Here is a 16,038-nt window from a genome sequence, read left to right on the forward strand (position 1 = left end):
TCAGGATCCTGGCGGTGGTTTTCCCTGACCTGACAGCAGCAATGAGGGGGTAGGTCCATGCCTAATCTGTGTACTATGTCTGACATGCTAATTGCAGTCTTTTGGCCTGGTCACACTTCCACATTACGTAGGTCTTGTAGTGCAATACTCAGGTCCCTCAGTTGTGTGATGCACCCTAATCATCTGATCCACAGATGTGGACCCTACAGTCTGTTGCTTGTGTCACTAGGGCACTCTGTCCCTGCTGTCAGCTATGCTTCAGGTTCCGGACAACATCTGTTACCGTGACTCTGTTGTGTGTTTCATGTGTGGGTCAATTGTTTACACAATGCCTGAGATCTGACATGTGATCGGTGTGTGCCCTTGATATGTGTTCCAATTGCTGGTCTGACTCGCCACATGTGGCTGGGGTATTTCAAACAAACCCATGCAGCAGGGGACTCCAATTTGTGTGCCTCATGAGTATGTATATCAAGTGTGTCACACTTGCTTAGCCACCTGACTACTGTCCAGGGCTAAACACTGGTTCACGTAGACCTGGGCAGTCATGCCTACTCAAGGGCATTTAGAAACACTCTGTAATCCCTCTCCTGTGTATCAATTTACAGGTTGTGCTTAGTGACATGTGCCTTCAGGTGTCTGCCTCTGTGTCATTGTGGTGTGGCTTCCTTTTCCGTACAACTGTGGTGTTGATGAGTTTGAGAGTCAGCAGGACATCTGAGATGTGACTATGAGAGACAATACCTGTGTGACATATAGGTGTTTGATAACTTGACAGTGCACAATGGTTATGCAACTATGCACATCATGCAGCTGTGTTACATGCACAGCAGACTGTGATGTGCTAATGTACAGGGAGTTGTGTTTGCCGAGACTCATACGTCTGTTTTGTATGATGTGGGGTCTTCTGGGTCGTGGATATGTTGTTTGCAGGGGATGGGCAAGTGCACTTATCAGCTGCAGAGTTTGCTTTACCTATGAGCTATGATTGTGACACAGTGCATACTGTTGTTGTCTGGATGCCCTGCCCCTGTGACAGGAGACAGCGTTGACTGACTTTCCAGGCATGCCAGTGCCCTGGCATTTAACTTGCTACGAGTGATCCTGCATTGTGTTCAAATGTGCTCCATGCACCCCATTGTGGCATTGACTATCAGGACATGAGAACATCATAGTGTGCGTTGCTGGCATGCATCACAAGCATGTGAAATGAGACTCTTCCCATCCCTTCATCCTGACACTTGTACTGAGTCAGTGGCAAGAGATGTGATGTGTGTATAGTGACATACTGTTAGAAATGGCGATTTCTGGTTGGCTAGGGCTTGCGCCAAAGCCAGGCAGAAAACACCACTCTAGTCAGGGCAAGGAAGTTACACGCCAAAGATAACCCCTGCTCACCCCCTTGGTAGCTTGGCACGAGCAGTCAGGCTTATCCCTGAGGCGATGTGTAAAGCGTTTGCGCGCGCACCCAGCAACAACACCCAAGGCCCACCACACATACTCCTACATGTTCACTTGCATGTCCAACAAATGTGTAGGTGGTGCATGTCAGCACATTGGGGTATTAGCATCCAACATGCAACAGACATATGGGTGCAAGTCCAGGAGGGATATGAGTGCCATGGTTTATGGTGAGACTGACAATTGGTTTATTCTAAACAGTGTGAGCACTTTGAGCAGTGTTCAGCTGATGATGACAGGTCTTTCCCTGTGATGTGATGTGATGTGATGTACTCACTGTGGTGTGTGCAGTCATGCAGGTGACTGATGTTGTTCTCTTTTTTCCTAATTCTATCCAGATGCATCCATGGCCACAGGAGGGGACAGCTCCACAGACCAGGAGGAGCCACAGAACCTGACTGGGACAGAAGGCGAGGAGTCGGAGGGACCCAGCGGCACAGAGGGCGAGTGGAGCCACAAAGAGGAGTCCTCAGCAACATCAATCCCAGCTGAGGGCCACAGCAGCTCGGAGGATGACTCCCTTGTGGAGGCGGGTGTCAGCAGCCACCAAACCCCAGCTAGTGAGGCTGTCCCCGCCACTGCCCCCACCACCACCATCACCACCCTCCCATCGGCTCCCATCCCAGAGGTCCGTGGAGGCTCCCGTGTTCGGGAGCATGTCTCCTTTGTGCCAGGCACCACACCTCCTGCCCCTGTGTCCCCTGCTGCCATGAGTGAGGAGTCTCTGGACTTGCTTAGACAGATCCATGTAGGGCAGACATCAATGCTGAGTGTCCTCCATGCACACACCAGTCTGTTGACACAACTGGTGTTGTTCATGGAGGGCATTTCATCGGGCATGTCTGCCCTTCAGAGGATCAATCAGTCCGTGGCCTCCTCCCGGACGGCAGCAGTGTCCCTCCTCCAACAGTCCCACACCCCTCCTACCCCTGCACCACCCACGATTCCTAGCACTCTACCTGTCCCAAGCACGCACACACCTGCACATTCTCACAAACCCACAGACACGGGCAGCACACAAACACCCAAACCAAGGGCTAGACGTACACACAAGCAAGCGCAGGGGACTGGTACCACACTCACTGGGGATGGTTTACAGACACACACACAGTCATCCACAACCACTCCGCAGTCCTCCGATACCTCTCCCTCCCAGCCCCCTTCCCTTGCCTCACCTGCAACCCCATCAACACAGAAGCTCTTCCTCTGTGACCTTGGCCTCTTCCCCACCAACCCAGCAGATCCATCTTACAAGGGGAAGAGTAAGTCCCCCCACACAGAGGGACACCCAGGTGCAGCCCCCTCCCACAAGTCCCCCCGGAGCCGGAAGAGCAAGACCCCACCCCCGCAGCTCCACGACAAAGTGTCTGTCCTCCATCCCCCAGGCCACCACTCCACAGGTTCCCCTGCCACACCCTGTTCCAGGTTCTCCCACCCACAGATACACCATTCCCCAAAATGCTGAGGCCCTCCCCCCCTACCACTTGCTCTTCCACCCCCGGTCAGACAGTTTGTGCCACTGATGTGGGGACCGTGTCCCCCCCTCTGTCCTGCCGACCTCATCTGAACCCCATTCCGCTCCCATTGAGTTAGGCACTGCAGTGGAGTCCACGACCACCCCGTCTCACTTGGTCACTGCAGTGGGGACCCAGTCCACTCCATCTGACCCGCCCACTGCAGTTGTGCCAGCACCCACCCCATCTGACTTGTGCCCCACAGTTGTGACTGCACCCAGTACTTCAGTCAGCTCCACTGCAGTTGCCAGTGACTCTCCTGCATCCACCACCCCTTCACTGCCTCCTTCTGCTGTGACCTGATCCTGTCCCTGCGGTGCCTGGCCTGCCCCCATGCATGCCCCTTCGAGGGGATGTCCCCTGTCCTCACCAGTGCAGGCAAGCAACGTGTGACAGTTGTCACTCAAGGTAACTTTTTGTAATTTGGATATGGACTGGCCATTGGCCTTTGTTTTGAACGGACTTTGGATTTTAGAATTGCTGACTAAAGCATTTTTTTTATCCTTGTGAATTTGATTTAGCTGTACATTATGTTGATGTTTAGCATGACCTTGCAGTTGTAATGCTGGATTTCCAATGTTGAATACTGAGGTGTTGATATGAGGTACTCCATGTGGTCCATGAGATATGTATCCTATTCTGGTTGTTATCCATATCATCCTTTGCAGCTAAATGGGTGTGTCATGATTAACAATTTGTGGACATCTCTGTAAACATTTCATTTGCATGGTCACATCTCTGGCTTGCACACATGCACATATGATGTGCTTCCCATTTTCCAATTTGCCTATTTCCCTGACTGTGGGTGCATCTCCACTGGACATGTAATTGTGGTCATCATTTGTGTAGGAGCAACTGGGTCCTCTGTGCAACTTGCTGGACATATATTGAGTTTGTGCAGATGACTTATGGGAGACTCCCGTACACAGGCTGTTGTGACCAGAGCCTTCATTGTGTGGTAACTGATGGCTGACTGACCAAGTGTTTTGCTGACATGAATGAGACCTGCTGGGACTATATTTGGCACAGCTGAGCTTCCACAGGAGTTGAGTCCCCTCAAGTTAGTGTGTTGTGCCGTGACATTGCCTGGGCCCATGGTGTGTGTTGTGTGAGCATGTGTGTGTGTGAAAACACATCCCTTTTCATACACAGGCAGTGTTCCCTTGATATGTTCCTGTTGTTGATGCTTGCTGAGTTGTACTGTGTTCATCCCACAACTTTGCCATGGGCTACCAGATGTAGGGGTGCATGACAAACTCCTGTTAATTGGTGTTTCATCATTGGGATTTGTCAGTTCTGAGTGGTGATAATGTGGTCAGACGCAGGTGGGACACAGTGAGGGGTCCACAAGGCACTTGCTTGTTCGCAATATCCTGTAGTTGTCCCTAGGTGGTACTTTTCAGTGATTGAGACATGTGTATGTGTGTGTGACTGCTCCCACTTGTCCATTTCAGGGCTGCAATGTTTGCAGGTGTCAGCATGTGTGCCTTGTGGTTCGCCTTGGCTTCTGCATTGTCCTGGGACTGTGGCAGGTACTCAGATGGTTACGTGAGCTTTGACGTCATGGCCATGTACCGCAAACTGTGCAGTATGTCTGCCACTCACCAGGGTTGTAAACTGTCCTTGTGTGATGAGTCTGTGCACCTTAGTTCCTCCCAACATTACTGTGTTTGTCATGGGTGCATGTGCAATGTCACCTGTCCATGTGGGCTTCACAGATGCACATTGGTGCAGTTCAAGGCGTGTGGTGTTGAGGGTGGACTGATGTAAATGTTTGCATGGATGGGCCCCTAGCTCCCGTTTGTCCATGGATGATGGGCCATGCTGAGTGATTTGTGTTTGTGTAGGTGTGATGGCACAGGACACATGTCTGGGTTTCACAGTTTGTACGACATCTACCTTTGTCAGCACAGTGGACGTTTCATGCATGCTTGTGTCACCACGATGTCTGGGGGTAGTGCTGTTGTGTCAGTCTCTTGCTGCGTTAGTTGCTGTTCATTCCAGCTTGTGTCACATGTGTCTGTTGGGCTCCCTCTCATCTCACAATGCCTGATTGCCCACTAAGGGGGGACCATTGATGATTTACTTTTGTATGGCACTGTGTCCACATCTGTCTCACTGTGGTTCAGCCCCCCTCATGTGTTGTGTAGTTGCCTGGGGATACTGAGACACACACACAGACATGTTGTGTCAGATGTGCAGTGTGAGGTAGCCTGTTTGTGTTTGTGCATCTGCACCAGTACATTGGTATTGCTGTTGTGGGCCATTGTCTGGATGATGTTTTTGTGGTTTACCCTGCTGTCCCCGTGAGTCATATCACATCATTCTGCACATTCATCTTGGTTGTTAGGTCCCATTGCTGGCATGGAAGGGGAGTTTGTGACCTGACACCTACAGTATACACAGGTTGTTTTGATTTGTGTGTCTATTTTCGAGATGTATGTATGATTTGTGATGGTCACTTCTGCTTTTGTGTCATTGTACACTGTATGCATTGTCAGCCCCCATGGGTGGTGCTTGTCTGCACATGGCCGAGAGTATGTCATGTTTTCACAGCACTGTTAGCCTCACCATATCTCTGTGGGTATGGGACACAACCACTACTTTGCCCTAAAAGTGTTTCATGTGTTGGGACCAGGAATCATACATTCTGTTTGGCATTTGCAGCTTTGACCATGATGACACTTACCTTTTGGTCACTGTGATGAGGGGGGTTTTAGACTCCATCACCACAATGCTCAACATTTGCTGCAGTTTGGAACCCCACACTTAACTTTTGTTCTACACAGTGAGGGGTTGTTATTTTTACAGTGACACAGTGCTATAGTGATGCTTGCATTGTGTAGGCCACACTCAGTTTTTGGTCACACATGTGATGGTAGTTACATTGTATGTTCGAGGTCATAATCACTGTTGTGGGCATTTGTCACAGACTACACACTGTTGTCATGATGTTAGGGGGGATGTATTTTGCTGACATACCTAATGTTGGTGTATGATGGATGCATCACCCATCCTATGGGTGGGGGTGGGGGTCGATGAGCAAAAGGTCCCCTATGGGTGGGGGTGGCAGGAGTGCTGGGCAACAGATCCCCTATGGGTGGGGGTGGCAGTAGTGATGGGCAACGTAAGCCCTATGTATGGGGGTGGCAGTAGTGATGGGCAACAGCTCCCCTATGAGTGGGGGTGGCAGTAGTAATGGGCAACAGGTCCCCTATGGGTGGGGGTGGCAGTAGTGATGGGCAACATAAGCCCTATGGGTATGGGTGGCAGTAGTGATGGGCAACATAAGCCCTATGGGTGGGGGTGGCAGGAGTGCTGGGCAACAGGTCCCCTATGGGTGGGGGTGGCAGTAGTGGTGGGCAACAGGTTCCCTATGGGTGGGGGTGGCAGTAGTGATGGGCAACATGTCCCTATGGGTGGGGGTGGCAGTAGTGATGGGCAACATAAGCCCTATGGTTGGGGTGGCAGGAGTGCTGGGCAACATGTCCCCTATGGGTGGGAGTGGCAGTAGTGATGGGCAACATAAGTCATGTGAGTGGGGGTGGCAGTAGTGATGGGCAACAGGTCCCCTATGGGTGGGGGTGGTAGTAGTGTTGGGCAACAGGTCCCTTATTGGTGGGGGTGGCAGTAGTGATGGGCAACATAAGCCCTATGGGTGGGGGTGGCAGTAGTGATGAGCAACAGGTCCCCTATGGGTGGGGGTGGCAGTAGTGATGAGCAAAATAAACCCTATGGGTGGGGGTGGCAGGAGTGCTGGGCAACAGGTCCCCTATGGTTGAGAGTGGCAGTAGTGATGGGCAACAGGTCCCCTATGGGTGGGGGTGGCAGTAGTGATGGGCAACAAAAGCCCTATGTGTGGGGGTGGCAGTAGTGATGGGCAACAGGTCCCCTATGTGTGGGGGTGGCAGGAGTGCTGGGCAACAGGTCCTCTATGGGTGGGGGTGGCAGTAGTGATGGGCAACATAAGCCCTATGTGTGGGGGTGGCAGTAGTGATGGGCAACAGGTCCCCTATGGGTGGGGGTGGCAGTAGTGATGGACAACATAAGCCCTATGTGTGGGGGTGGCAGTAGTGATGGGCAACAGGTCCCCTATGGGTGGGGGTGGCAGAGGTGATGGGCAACATAAGCCCTATGGGTGGGGGTGTCAGGAGTGCTGGGCAACAGGTCCCCTATGGATGGGTGTGGCAGTAGTGATGGGCAACATAAGCCCTATGGGTGGGGGTGGCAGGAGTGCTGGGCAACAGGTCCTCTATGGGTGGGGGTGGCAATAGTGATGGGCAACATAAGCCCTATGTGTGGGGGTGGCAGTAGTGATGGGCAACAGGTCCCCTATGGGTGGGGGTGGCAGTAGTGATGGGCAATATAAGCCCTATGTGTGCGGGTGGCAGTAGTGATGGGCAACAGGTCCCCAATGGGTGGGGGTGGCAGTAGTGATGAGCAACATAAGCCCTCTGGGTGGGGGTGGCAGTAGTGATGGGCAACAGGTCCCCTATGGGTGGGGGTGGCAGTAGTGATGAGCAACATAAGCCCTATGGGTTGGAGTGTCAGGAGTGCTGGGCAACAGGTCCCCTATGGGTGGGGGTGGCAGTAGTGATGGGCAACATAAGCCCTATGGGTGGGGGTGGCAGGAGTGTTGGGCAACAGGTCCCCTAAGGGTGGGGGTGGCAGTAGTGATTGACAACAGGTCCCCTATGGGTGGGGGTGGCAGTAGTGATGGGCAACATGTCCCCTATGGGTGGGGGTGGCAGTAGTGATGGGCAACATAAGCCCTATGGTTGGGGTGGCAGGAGTGCTGGGCAACATGTCCCCTATGGGTGGGAGTGGCAGTAGTGATGGGCAACATAAGTCATGTGAGTGGGGGTGGCAGTAGTGATGGGCAACAGGTCCCCTATGGGTGGGGGTGGTAGTAGTGTTGGGCAACAGGTCCCTTATTGGTGGGGGTGGCAGTAGTGATGGGCAACATAAGCCCTATGGGTGGGGGTGGCAGTAGTGATGAGCAACAGGTCCCCTATGGGTGGGGGTGGCAGTAGTGATGAGCAACATAAACCCTATGGGTGGGGGTGGCAGGAGTGCTGGGCAACAGGTCCCCTATGGTTGAGAGTGGCAGTAGTGATGGGCAACAGGTCCCCTATGGGTGGGGGTGGCAGTAGTGATGGGCAACAAAAGCCCTATGTGTGGGGGTGGCAGTAGTGATGGGCAACAGGTCCCCTATGTGTGGGGGTGGCAGGAGTGCTGGGCAACAGGTCCTCTATGGGTGGGGGTGGCAGTAGTGATGGGCAACATAACCCCTATGTGTGGGGGTGGCAGTAGTGATGGGCAACAGGTCCCCTATGGGTGGGGGTGGCAGTAGTGATGGACAACATAAGCCCTATGTGTGGGGGTGGCAGTAGTGATGGGCAACAGGTCCCCTATGGGTGGGGGTGGCAGAGGTGATGGGCAACATAAGCCCTATGGGTGGGGGTGTCAGGAGTGCTGGGCAACAGGTCCCCTATGGATGGGTGTGGCAGTAGTGATGGGCAACATAAGCCCTATGGGTGGGGGTGGCAGGAGTGCTGGGCAACAGGTCCTCTATGGGTGGGGGTGGCAATAGTGATGGGCAACATAAGCCCTATGTGTGGGGGTGGCAGGAGTGTTGGGCAACAGGTCCCCTAAGGGTGGGGGTGGCAGTAGTGATTGACAACAGGTCCCCTATGGGTGGGGGTGGCAGTAGTGATGGGCAACATGTCCCCTATGGGTGGGGGTGGCAGTAGTGATGGGCAACATAAGCCCTATGGTTGGGGTGGCAGGAGTGCTGGGCAACATGTCCCCTATGGGTGGGAGTGGCAGTAGTGATGGGCAACATAAGTCATGTGAGTGGGGGTGGCAGTAGTGATGGGCAACAGGTCCCCTATGGGTGGGGGTGGTAGTAGTGTTGGGCAACAGGTCCCTTATTGGTGGGGGTGGCAGTAGTGATGGGCAACATAAGCCCTATGGGTGGGGGTGGCAGTAGTGATGAGCAACAGGTCCCCTATGGGTGGGGGTGGCAGTAGTGATGAGCAACATAAACCCTATGGGTGGGGGTGGCAGGAGTGCTGGGCAACAGGTCCCCTATGGTTGAGAGTGGCAGTAGTGATGGGCAACAGGTCCCCTATGGGTGGGGGTGGCAGTAGTGATGGGCAACAAAAGCCCTATGTGTGGGGGTGGCAGTAGTGATGGGCAACAGGTCCCCTATGTGTGGGGGTGGCAGGAGTGCTGGGCAACAGGTCCTCTATGGGTGGGGGTGGCAGTAGTGATGGGCAACATAACCCCTATGTGTGGGGGTGGCAGTAGTGATGGGCAACAGGTCCCCTATGGGTGGGGGTGGCAGTAGTGATGGACAACATAAGCCCTATGTGTGGGGGTGGCAGTAGTGATGGGCAACAGGTCCCCTATGGGTGGGGGTGGCAGAGGTGATGGGCAACATAAGCCCTATGGGTGGGGGTGTCAGGAGTGCTTGGCAACAGGTCCCCTATGGATGGGTGTGGCAGTAGTGATGGGCAACATAAGCCCTATGGGTGGGGGTGGCAGGAGTGCTGGGCAACAGGTCCTCTATGGGTGGGGGTGGCAATAGTGATGGGCAACATAAGCCCTATGTGTGGGGGTGGCAGTAGTGATGGGCAACAGGTCCCCTATGGGTGGGGGTGGCAGTAGTGATGGGCAATATAAGCCCTATGTGTGCGGGTGGCAGTAGTGATGGGCAACAGGTCCCCAATGGGTGGGGGTGGCAGTAGTGATGAGCAACATAAGCCCTCTGGGTGGGGGTGGCAGTAGTGATGGGCAACAGGTCCCCTATGGGTGGGGGTGGCAGTAGTGATGAGCAACATAAGCCCTATGGGTTGGAGTGTCAGGAGTGCTGGGCAACAGGTCCCCTATGGGTGGGGGTGGCAGTAGTGATGGGCAACATAAGCCCTATGGGTGGGGGTGGCAGGAGTGTTGGGCAACAGGTCCCCTAAGGGTGGGGGTGGCAGTAGTGATTGACAACAGGTCCCCTATGGGTGGGGGTGGCAGTAGTGATGGGCAACAGGTCGATCTCTTTTAGTAGGTGGGAGGGAATGAGATCATCAAAATGTGTGGTAGGTTTCATTGAGTGAATGGTTTTTTGGATTTCCCCATCAGAGCTCTGAAACTGTTCCAGAAGGCTTCGTTTTTCCTTGGGAGAGTTGGGGTGCATTGGTCAGTATTCTTGCTGTGTGTTGTGAGGAATGAGTTGCTGGATTCCCTGGGTTGGAGACCCATTATGCTGGGAATAGAGTTGCCTAAGGTTGCAATGTTGTCTTAAAAGAAAGTTGAGAAGACGTTGCAGATGTCTGTACGTTGTTTGCAATTGTGGGTTCTGCAAGTTTTCCTGACTTTTGCCTCATTATGTGTTAGATCTGGCATCCTTGGAATGGTTTCCACTGCCTTTTTGCCTTCTGGCTTACTATTTTGCTGACTTCATTTTTGCTGGCTTTAGGATTCTGGGCACTTTACCACCACTAACCAGTGCTAAAGGGCATATGCTGTGTACTCAAAACATGGTAACATTGGCTTATCTGCAATTGGCATATTTAATTTACTTATAAATTAGTAAGATGCACTTTATGTGCCCAGGGCTTGTAAATTTAATGATACTAGTGGGCTTGCAGCACTGATTGTGCCACCCACTTCAGTAGCTTTAAAACATGTTTCAGGCCTACCATTGCAGAGCCTGTGTGTGCAATTTAAACTGCAATTTCAACCTGGAAAGTTAACCTTCCTGCCAGGCCCAAACCTTCCCTTTTATTACATATGTCACCCCTAAGGTAGGCCCTAGGCAGCCCAATAGGCAGAGTATTTAAAAAGTAGGACATGTACATTTAAGTTTTACCTGTCCTGGTAATGAAAAACTCCTAAATTCATTTTTCATTACTGTAAAACCTATGTCTCCCTTAGGTTAAAATTGGGATTGCCTTAAAACATCTTTTAAGTGTAATTTCCAATCGAAAAATATAGAGATTTGGCATTTGTTGTCTCTAGACTCACAAAATGTAAAATCACTACTTATGGTGAAGTCGGATTCTGAATTGTAAGTCTGAAAATGCCACTTTTAGAAAGTTGGCATTTTCTCACTTTAACCAATCTGTTCCTTTGCATGTCTCTGGACATTGTGCATTCCCTCTAGACAGTGACTGTGAACAAAAGGCACCCCCTAGTTAATTGAAGGTCCAAGAGGAGGGGGAAACAAAAAAACGAATTAGGGAACCTCTAAACTGACCTATATCTCTTTCTGTGTGGCCACAATTGGCTCAAATTTGTCATCAACCCAACATCACTGTTATACAAAGCAATTAATCACAGAAATCTATGTATCATTTTATCACCGTGATGTATTTATTCACTTTTCTTGATGTGTATTGTATTGTATGTAACTTTCCGACCAAAATGAATGAACTGTTGGTATAATGTAAAAATAATTTAACTAAAAAAAGTTTTGTATAAAGAAATATTAAAAAATATCACGTTAATAAAATGATACATAGATTTCTGTGATTAGTTAGGAGCTGACACTTGCACCTGAATAGTGCTGTGCTTGTCCCCACAAAAAGAGCTGCATGAACCCCTGTAATGAGTCTGAAGCCAGCGCAGGAAAGGCAGGGACCTTGTGACCTTCAAAGGCCTCCTTGAAGACCCCCCACTTCAAAGGCACATTTGGTTATAAGTTGAGAATGTGGCCTAACGGCTAGGACGGTCGACCTCGGAGCTGGGAAATCGGGTTCGAGTCTTGGCAGGGACACTCAACATTCTGTGATTCGGGGCAAATCACTTAATCTCCCTGTGCCTAACAAAAATGAATGAGTCCATCTGTAACGTAATTGGTGCTCATGTAAAGCGCTCTGGTGCCTTTGGGTCTAGTTCACACCCAAAAGAAAAAAAGTACTGGACCCCTGACACCACCAAATAAGAGCTTTGCTAGAACCAAGCATATTCTGCCTGGAAGAAGAGCTGCTGTGTGAGGGACTGCCACTTTGCTAACTGCATTGCTGTGTCTGCCAGCTTCCTGCTGATTGCTGTGCTGTAGGAGCAACTGCCACTTTGCTACTTGCTCTGCTATGTTGGCCTGCTGCTCGCTACCTATTGCCTGGGAGTGAGAAGGACTGGACTTGTTCTTTACATCCTTGAACCCAAGTTTCTTCAATGGCTTGCCTTCTGTTGTCTGAAGTCTCAGGGCCATAAAAGACTTCTTGCAATTCTGCTGGTGCTGCTGGACTCAGCCATCTGTGAGTCCCACCCTTGCCTGAGGTGACCCTCGAGTCCTGGGCCTCAGAGGTGGGCTCTGTAAATATAGTTGCAGTGACCCCTTTGAGCCAATTGGAACTGACGCAGTGCCCTCCAACGTAGTATCAATTCACGGACAACGTGGCTCTCGACAGCAAGGTTCGATGACGATGCCGGGCTGATCCGAAGAAGCCGCAGCGAAGCTCCGATGCAGTGTCGACCCACCGGCACTGACTGCGAGACTCGACTTTGATGCATTTACCCGGCTGCATGAATCAGAACTGACAAAGGGAGATCTAAATGCTGATGCATGCTCCATACACGGTACTTTTTCAGCAGACCCTGTGTGGGTTTTGTGGCCTGAACTTTGGATTTACCGTGGTCTAGTGCAAACTCAAGTAACATTTTAGTGCTATTGACTTCTAAACACTGTTTTTGGATTTAATATTTAAAAATTCTTATTTCGGCTTCTACTTATTGGATTTTTGTCATTTTGATCTTGTTTTACTCACATAAATATTCTCTATTTTTCTAAATTGGTGTGGAGTCTTTCTGTGGTGTTTTCACTGTGTTACTGTAATTAAAGCATGCACAAATACTTTACACATTGCCTCTTAAGTTAAGCCTGACTGCTCTATGCCAAGCTACCAGAGGGTGAGTACCGGTTAATTTAGATTGTGTATCTGACTCATCCTGACTAGGATTGTGGTCCCTACTTGGCCAGGATACACCTCTGCCAACTAAACACCCAATTTCCAAGAGAAACATCCATTACAAACCAGGCATTACAGCGCAATGCCTTTACAACACAGCCAATATACGCCAATATATGCAAGTTCCAGTACAATGCATGCTATTACAACACATGCCATTACAAAGCTGACCAGCACCTTCCCTGAGGTAAGCAATCTGTGGTGTTAGAATAGTAAATTACATTGTAATGGTGCATGCATTGTAATGGTATGCGTTGCAATGGAGCTTGCATGGTAAAAACTGCGTTGCAAAAGCATGCGTTGTAAAAGTTTGCGTTGCAAAGTCATACATCCAATTTCTAACATCAAAGAGTTGTCTGGGTCGGTTCTTCGCTTTGTCCAGTTGAGATCTGATTACTTTTGTTTTAACTTTCAGGATCACCTTTTTTATGAGATTTTGTGCATTCTCACCTGTTCAAGGTGGGTGATGTTTGGGTCCTTCATCCATAGTCATTCCAGCTGTCTTAATTGTCTCCTTTCCTTGTTTATATTTTGGAGGAACCATGGTACTGATGGTTTGTTCTTTTTAGTTGTAATGGAGCAGCCATCTGAACACTGTTGGTTATACTGTTGTTGTAGAAATTCATTAGATCTTGAACCGATGTTTAGATTTTTAATAAGCAACCACAACATTTTTATAACTGTTGAATAATATTTTAAATATTTAAAGACATGATTACAAAGTACATGCCGACTTTATCACCTATAAAAAAAGTGATGTATTACTTTTTAGAGAACAAACATAACTTTTATAACCATATTGTATAGATTAGACAAACAATTCCTAAACTTAATATGACATGCTTTGAGGGAAAAACTAGGGGGTCTATTAGGATGGCGGGCGGATCGCCACCGCCCGTCTGGCGGTGGCGATCTGCCTGCCATTTTCCACCGCCCACCTACCATTTCCCCCCGCCAAATTACGATGGCGGTGGGGACCCTGCCAGACGGAAAGACCAAACGCCGATTTTTCGCCAGTCGGACAGGCGACCGTGTGGAAAAGGGCTCCAATATGGTGGCGGTGTCTGCAAGACACCGCCATCCATATTAGGATGGGTGGCGGTGCAGAGCTTTCCATGGCAGAGACCCCACCATGGTATGCCAGGCAAAGTTCACTTTCGGGGGCCCATTGCGGGCCCCCAGGGATTGGGGGGTTAGGGGCTACCCATGGTACCCCTCTCCATTTGCATGCACAATGTGGCAAGCACCGCGCGGTGCCTGCCACGTTGTGCATGCAAATGCACAACATGCATATATTGCATTGTGGCGGGTGCTGCTTACAGCACCGCCCACCACAATGCAATATATATTCGGTGATGCCACCGCCACGGTGGTGGTGACATCCTAATTCCCATGGCGGGACCGCCGCACCTGTGGTGGCCAGTCCAGTATCCCGGTACGGTGGCATTTTAATAGGCCCCTAAATTCACACTTCAGTTTACCTAACATCGCAATTCTGATTTAATCAGTTAGAATACAGAGAAGGTGATTGTGGTTTATCAGTACTTACAGGGTGTTCTCTATATTATGATAGTTGTTAAAGGTCTCTTTGGGTCACCCTCCAAACAAGAGCAATGAACTTTTCTGCGCTCCTCTGTATCTGCAGTTAACCATGTATCATAGCAATATGTTAGTTAGCAGTAGATCCAGGGAAAAAGACAAGAGATTATTCAAGCCTTTGACATAATCTCACCCATTTCTCGAATAAGGGAAATAGTTTCTATATTTGTGAGTACATGCTTTCTGGTTCAAGTATATATTTAAGGTAGTCATAAAACTATAACATAACAAATATCATATATTACATAGTTAACACTGATAAAATGATGTGCACAGTCATCCTCGAGTCTTTGTTGCTCCTGGATGCACTACTTTCTTTGTATCATCTCTATTTTGTCAGTTCTTTAGTTGTTGTCTGCGTTATCGATTGCTTTCCATGAAGAATAAAAATCATTACTATGGCTAATCAATTGTCATCACTTTTTTTATTCAACATTTCATTCCTTAATGCTTGACTCCCCATTTGTCAATGCATTTTGGGCTGGAAAAACCCTTTGCCAAAGTGGAAATTGGGGAAGTATGAGTGAGGGGAAAGTAAACTAATTAAAAAAGAGGCTTAAAAGAGAGTGCCAGAGGGATTCATCCTGAAAAGAGAGGCAGGAGGAAGAGAGTGCCTGGAAAAAAATTGAACATTGGATGGAAAATCAGTGGAAATAGGGAAAGAGGGTTGGATTGGGGTAAGACTCCTAAACAGGAAATTTGGGTAAAAAATTATACACCATAGAATAAGAGGACGTGGGAAGAAAGGAGGTTGAAAGGATAAAGGGTCTATAAAAACTTCATAGAAAAACCAACAAGGAGAACGCATTTTAAAAATGAATGGCATTTACACCTTAAATGAAACATGTAAAATACAATATAATTGGGGGCGTGGCTTAATCGGCCAGCATGGCGGACGCAGCTTAGTGAAGCTACGTTCACCCACGCCATAATCCTAGAATTATCCGCCAATATCCTGAGCAGAGACGACTCACCGAACTTCCCCGATCATCCGAATGGTCCTGGAACACGGCGATGCCATCGGCTTGGCGATCGGCTAAGCGGCTGCAGTAATCCCTTCCATTCTAAAGAGCGGATCGCCACTCCAGCTGTTGCGGCCCGCCCTGGGCCTATTGGGCGAGATTACGGTGAGGGCCCCATGCCTGCTATCAAGCTACCCAACCCTGGTGCAGTGGTGCCTGCCGCTCTCGCCCAGCCACCCCCAGGGAAAGGATTTGTGTGGGCGTGTGGAGAGGCCGACCGGATCGTCCCTCCCATCCCTGCGGCCGCCATCTTGCCGGAGGAGTCCGAGACGCGGGGGTGCGGCCTGGATCACCATAGGCACTGCGCGTCACTCTGAAAGCGCGAATTGGGGCGAGGCACCCTCTGTCCCCAACTGGCTGGCTGCGAGACTGGAGAGCTGCTGAGGTGATTTTCGGGATCGGACCGCGGCCCCCGACGGTGAGTGGCCCGCAGTCCTCTCTTCCTCTCCTGTGACCGATGTGGGTTCGGCCGGG

Source organism: Triturus cristatus, chromosome 3_2 (genome assembly GCF_964204655.1).
Source record: "Triturus cristatus chromosome 3_2, aTriCri1.1, whole genome shotgun sequence".
Lineage (NCBI taxonomy): Eukaryota > Metazoa > Chordata > Amphibia > Caudata > Salamandridae > Triturus > Triturus cristatus.